We start from the raw sequence: 6,795 nt of genomic DNA on the forward strand, positions 1-6,795 counted from the left end.
AGATTTAACTACATGAACCGAGCCCGAACCCCCTCCCCCACGGCTGCAGCACTCATTCTCAGCACACAAAACACATCAGACAGCCACTAAATAAGCGCTCACTTTATGCCCTCTTTGCTAAATCAACACATTATTGTGCTAAGTAGTACCACGTCATATTCCGAGCAACGATTAACGCAAATCCAAGAAACAACAGCTTAAAAACCACACCAACGTATTTTAGAGGGTCATAATACTTAATACATGATATCAATCACTAGGCTTTAAAGTGTATATTTGTGGGCTGGGTAATGGGGTAAGAGTGGACCTTGTTAGTGAATGGGTAACTGGAGTTGAAAGGTGTAAACAAAAGCCCTGTTGTTGCAGGCTCTGTCAGAGCACAACGTGCCATTTTAATCATTTCACACCTCTCATTCTATAAAATACACATCTAAAACACGTGTAAACAATCGTAAACGTGCAAATGAGCATAAAGTTTGAAGATAAGTGGCGGGAATACATATCGTGGGACGTGACCACGACTTCTCCCTCAATTAAACCACTCCAAGCAGTTTTTGTTGCACATCCCAGCCATGTAAAGAGATTATACTGAGTCTTGATCTGTTTCTTTCTTGGTTGGCTAACTTGCTAGCATTTCTCCAGTGACTAACGTTACTGGTGTAGCTCGCAGCTTTACAACAACGCAAGAGAAACGACGAGTTTCCGCTACTGTTCTGTGCAGCTTTTACTAGTTGTTAACTTAATAAAACAGCGTTATAATTCAAGACCTTTCCTTTTGTGAAGCATTAAATGTGGGTGTGAGCTAGCTAGCCACTTTAGCTGCTAAATTAAGTCATACACGCACCTACTGCTCGGATTGCCCTCTTTACAACAAGCCAGGTGGGATTTATACATCAAAAGGAGGGCTGACAAATGCACAGCAGTGTTACAATTGCAACTCATTTTAAGGTAAACTAATAATACAAGCCTCAGTTTCAGCATCTACACAAGGATGGACCCTCTTCAAGCAAGTCTGTTAGCCACTGGCATCAAACAACCCTCTCCAATAAACAAACAGATAGTGGTAGGATTTCAGCAGGTACTTACCGTTGATGTCCACTGTAATAACTGTGAATAAAGACACGGGGGACTCGGGTGAGACCCCGCCGCCTGATCTACCACAACCAAAACAATACTTCGCTCTCCACTGCGGATGTGTAACAAAGCTTTACAAATCGCGCTGTGTAGCACTTGTATTTCGCCTTGTGGTGCTCTAATCCAAATGTACAGCTTGAGTCTGTTAAAACCTAATATTTTTGTCCATATCTATGCCGACAGTTAGAAACTGGATCCCTTCTATCCTGTCTCTTTTCCCTGTGCAAAAATGGCGGCCCTGGCAGAAGTGCCGTGACTCCGCCTCCCCCCGCGCGCCCCCGCCCGGCTCTCTGTCACTGCGCGCGCCGCCCCTTCATTCCGCGGGGTTTCCCAGAGCAGAACCTCAGGGGCGCGTGCAGGAGAGAGTTCATCCACGACAAATGGGAGCGCGCATTCTTATCATACAGTCCAAACATAGGAGTGCTGTAGCCCGCCGTGGAGAATTCAGCCTTAAAGGCTTGGCCTAGCGAGATGCATGCCTAAAGAAGGGAAAAATTAATGGATATAAATATTGAGATTAAGTTTAGTGGGTTACTAATATTAAGTAAGAAAGATATTAAGAAAGTTTACCTTTTCTTCCCTGTTGTGACATATATCCGAGTGAAATGGCTTCTCAAACAAGAAAAAATGTAGGTACTGGATTTTGTACATCAGGAATTGATCACGAGGGCACACCTTTTTTAAAGGATGTACACATAAATAATTTATATAATAAATTGCAATATTCCATAAATTTGTCAATTTGGATTTCATGGTGTCTTTAATACACTTAATAAACCGAAAAAACAAAAGTCATGTCTGAAATTGACAACTATACCCTTATATAGTGCAACATTTTTGAAGAGCCATCAATCCCACAATGGACCTAAATAATGAGTGTATAACCGATGTTCAATAAACAACTAGCCACTACAGAATACCCATGCACTGTGAGCATTGCACTAAATTAATTCCCTGCCTTCTGGCATCCATAATGGCCAGCGCCTACTGGGAGCATTCGCGGGCCATGGCCCCCCAAACAAAAGCGTAACGAAACCGCGCTACTCGTTTGAGCAGCATAGTGCGGACCGTTTATCAACCGTTACCAATAATAGGCAGCGCAAGCTCAGAACAGGTTTAGGCCTTGTCCCAAATGGCACACTTCTTGTGCACTTGCAGTCTTGTGGACTTACAATGGCCACTGCATGCACGTGTCATTTGGGTGTCCCATTTGTCAGTTAAGGTTTCAGAAGGGTGCATGCCAATATGCAACCTCGATGTGTGTCATGAAATTGTGGATTCAGAGGAAGATCACTTGGGCTTATTCATTTCAGGGTTCGTACAACCTTTTGAAAGTGAAATTCAAGCACTTTTCAAGATCTTTCAAGTGTTTCACACAACTTTTTCCAGCACTTCAAAGCTCTAAATATTATCCAATTTAAATGTTATTTTCAAATGTGATGACCAAAAAAATGATTTGTTCATCTTTCAAAGACTGTCCCCATTTGTATAACTAAACTAAAACTTAACACTTGGTGGCAAACCACTATACCTGGTTACCACTATAACCAGTAGATTGCAGCAGAGGAGCACTCAGGGCCATTGTTAGAGGGGTGAAAGGTGGAGACGATTCTATGGGCAAACAAGGTTTGGGGGTCCCCGCAATTTCAACCAAGGGGGACCCACAGCAACAACCATAGCTACGGCCCTGGGAGCACTTATTGGCTTATTTCCACACCCAATATTTTTTCCCACACGTTTTGCTTTTGAATTTATATTTAGACATATACATTTACAAAATAGCTAGTCTACCATTACAAATAAATGTTTGGTAAAAAGGTTTCAATCTTTTTCCTAGCATGTCTGATAAAACAATCTGTATCTGCGTGTAGGTGGTAATCTTTTCTTGGGTTCCTGATGTGGAAGTCTAATCGTCAACCCTTTCCCTACACGTGTTTCCTTTTTTATGGAATCCCCACCCCCATTATATCCTATCCAAATGTCAAAACATTTATGAAATAATAAAAAGAGCTTTAAGAATGCGGTGAAAACAAAGCAGGAGGCATCCTACGCAAGTCATTGCCTACTATGGTTGAATACGAACACCTACTTGTGGGGCCCAAAACAGTAAATGGCTGCAAATCTGTTATGTAACCCTTCAAACAAGTGCAGTGTTTTCTTTTTTATTCTGCTCAAGGTAACTGGAGTGAGATGACCACAAGTATAAACACAAACATCTGCAGAAGACTAATGAAACGGCAATATTTCCGTTGGCTGTGGACAGACCTACTCTTTTTTTCTTTTTTCTTTTAGTTCAATCCTTTCAAGCCAACAGTCTCTCAAGTTCATGTTGAGATATAACACACATATTGGACATTTAATACAATTGTTGACCTGCATCATTTTGTCGAAAACTAATGTCATATTGTTGAAGGAGTTTCCAAATGTTGCTCTTCGAGCAGACAGCTTCATCCGAGCAGCTCACCCTACAAACAAACACCCTCCCCCATGCTAAACTGGCTCTAAACCGCATCCTCCTGCGCATGCGCAGTCTGTGCTATAAAACCAACCACTTGCAGTTGAAGAGCTATGCTACACAGAGTGGAGAAACAGCGAGACAAAGCTAAAAACTGCGATGTGACGCGAGTACAGTGCATCGAATATGCACTGTTAAAGGAAAACGAAACTAAAGAGATTGTTAAATCAAGCTGTTATATTGCACAGGATTGCCTACGCCAGTCAAATCATCGTCAGGTTTTAACTTTCGGGACATTGAGATTATAGGTGGATATTAAGACGGGCTGCATTCAACCAATTCTGGAGCTAGGGTATTATTTCAGTGTCGATATCGTTCATTTTGTTACGCTTTCAAAATGGCGATTTTCTCCGCTCTTCCCCCTCCCTGAAGAGAATGAATGACATTGCCCTTGTCCAATAATACGCTCATTGTTCTGTTTTCTCGGCGTTGATTGGCTACCGATGACATCATCTGAATTCCGTAAGTGGGCGGGCACTGAGCTGCGAGGGGAGAGCGGCGCGCCCGGAGATCCGTCCGTGTTTGTGGACGACAGTAGGGTGCCATTGACTCCAAATCTCATCAACCATTTGATTTACTTAGATTTCAATGGATCTCTGAAACACGGCGTTATAGAAGAGCCCTTCCACGGAGTTGGCAATAAACATTATTCGTTCGTTTCTCGTCACAAAATCGCAAGAAGATGGCGTCCTCGCTCGCAGCACTGCACAAAGCCCACACTGGGCGGGGTCACGGACGGTCTTTCCAGAAAATATCATTGCCGAAAAGCAGATTGAGCTCCTTAAGTGTACGTCATCAGTCGTGTGTTTTAAAATAAACGCTGACTATTAAAACCTGTAAATGGGCATTTGTCGTCGCAAACACCGGAATATTGGAAAGTAACGTTAGCTGATTTGGGCGTTCGGCGGTTCGTTTTAAAGAATCTATTATAAACGATTCAGTGATTCTTTCTTTTGCGTCATGACGTAATTACGTTATCCATTGCAGCATGATGTGACAAATGATCTAAATTAACTTCTCAAAGGCATATGTAGATATTGATGTTTATATCCAAGCCTATGTGTTTTTGGGGGAATTTCCGCGACTCTAAAGGGTAAGCACGCCTGCTGCTATGACTAAATAGACTTGATCAGAACAGTCAGGCCATCGTCTGTTACGTCATAATAACGGACGCATATGAGCTGCAGCTGCAACAAAAGAATTGAGCTGCGGGAGCGCGCATTTCCTGTTTCGGGGCTGTACAGTACTCAGTCAGGAAACGAATGCAGAAAAAATCCCGGCCGAGGTTTCACATCATTGGTGTGCGATGCCTTAATAACTGCATGAGTAATTTGTTTCTTGCGCTCGTTAAGATTGATGTTTGGTAACGTCGTGGCTTTGAGCAGCTCGCTTTTTTCATTGATTGTGTTTCCATAGCCGCCATGTTGTCGATGATCCCACGCCTCCTCTGCTCTAGTCTGTGGATGATGATGATTAGTAAATGGCGTATTTGAGCATTTTCTTCTGTAGCTGCTAGTGCTTAGTGTGTAGATGTTTTTGTGTATTGGCTTCCCTTAAGAAAGTAAAGCTAAAATCGCCAAGTTGCATTATTTTTAACCTACTATTATTTTTGTCTAATACATGAGGGATGAAATTGATTAAAAATAATGTGTAATAAGTATATACTACCAACACAATACACTGTGTCTTCTATGTCTTAGAAACTGATACTTCTTCCAGGACTGGTGTATAACGGCCAACTTGTCAAAACATCACGCAGCTTTAAAATGAAGTTCAATTATGATGGTTGGTAACCATTTTCAATCAGGGGTCCGGGTCCCAAGGGGTCTACAAGATGACTTGGTTACACTTTATTTTAAGGTGTCTGTGTTACAGTGGAATTATACATTTAAGTACTGAGTAATAATAATTAACTACATGTATTTACTATAGGGTTAGGGCCAGAGGTTGGGATAGTTGCATGTAATTATGTGTAATTTATAGTTATTACTACAGTAAATACATGTAAACGTGGGCAAGGGCATGTACATGTAACAAGGGCACATTAAAATAAAGTGTTGCAGATGACTTAAATAATTAAAAAGTTATATTGAAATAACCAAACTTAATTAACCCTATAAAGCAATATGTGTAATTTAATAAGATGCATTTCTAAGGCCTCTAAATGATTGACATGATCCAAACTTTGCTTTAAAAAATCATTTGTACACAATCTTCTACATGCCATATGCGGTCTAATTGATAGTTCATACTTTTTGTATCAAGTAAAAGGTCCTTTAGTATAAATGCTCACCTTCAGGTTGAGGTACACATGTCTTTTTGCTGTGATTTTTATAAAGTTAACAAATTGCTTTTATTGTTAGTACTGTTTCAAGATGAACATTTACTAGATTGAAGCTTGTTTTCTTATCCACAGGCTACATTATTATTATTTAGAAAAATAATGTTTGTGGCAATAGTTCTACAATATATTTAGGCTTTACGATACTTTTGGGAAACACAGCCTTGAACAATAGATGGCCTTGGTGTTGAAAACCACAGAGGATAGTCTATCAAGTCATATAATAATAATTGTGTTTAGTTTTATTGCTGTTTGTGCCAATAAAGTACAATTTCACAGATAATTATCACTTGTCTCAGTTGTCCTATTTTCAGAGACTGAATTAACATTAATTTCCTAATGATTGTTTCTTTAAATGCATACAATAATAAAATCTGAACCTTTTTCTGTATTTCCCATGGAATAAATTATATAAAAAAGGGGGCTACTCAAGAAGCAGAGTCTCTCTTATTTATAGATTACAAACTTTGCCAATTACAGAATCTAACAAAATGGAAAGGAAACATAATACAAAAAAATTTAGTTTTTCAGTGTAATAAATGTAGGCCCATTTAAATGACCCAACGACGTAGATATATTTAAATTATTGACAGATTTAAAAAATATATATTTTCATTTATTTCTGTAATCATCATGACACTCATGTTTTATACACTGTTTTTTTTTTTTTTTTCTTTTACCAAAGACGCATGAATTGTGATCTATATTTATACGATCTTTTCTCAGTGGGTATCTGGCGCCCTCTAGCATATAGACAGTGAGTAGCATTTAAACGCCTTCTTTCAAGTGACCAATCACAGCGCTC

General features: G+C 39.9%; 1 protein-coding gene across 4 annotated transcripts in view; it reads right to left on the reverse strand.

Moving 5' to 3' along the window:
- Nucleotides 1-6,647, reverse strand: part of kmt2e (lysine (K)-specific methyltransferase 2E) — a 45,196-nt gene extending 38,549 nt beyond the window's left edge. For 3 of the 4 annotated variants that reach the window (XM_082168176.1, XM_082168175.1, XM_082168174.1), the window contains exon 1: nucleotides 1,087-6,647. The gene's annotated coding sequence lies outside the window, so the exon portion shown is untranslated. The remainder of the gene's footprint in view (nucleotides 1-1,086) is intronic. The other variant, XM_082168173.1, reaches the window with a different exon arrangement.
- Between the last annotated feature and the right edge of the window lie 148 nt (nucleotides 6,648-6,795).

This window comes from Leuciscus leuciscus (genome assembly GCF_965113295.1).
Source record: "Leuciscus leuciscus genome assembly, chromosome: 4".
Taxonomy (NCBI): domain Eukaryota; kingdom Metazoa; phylum Chordata; class Actinopteri; order Cypriniformes; family Leuciscidae; genus Leuciscus; species Leuciscus leuciscus.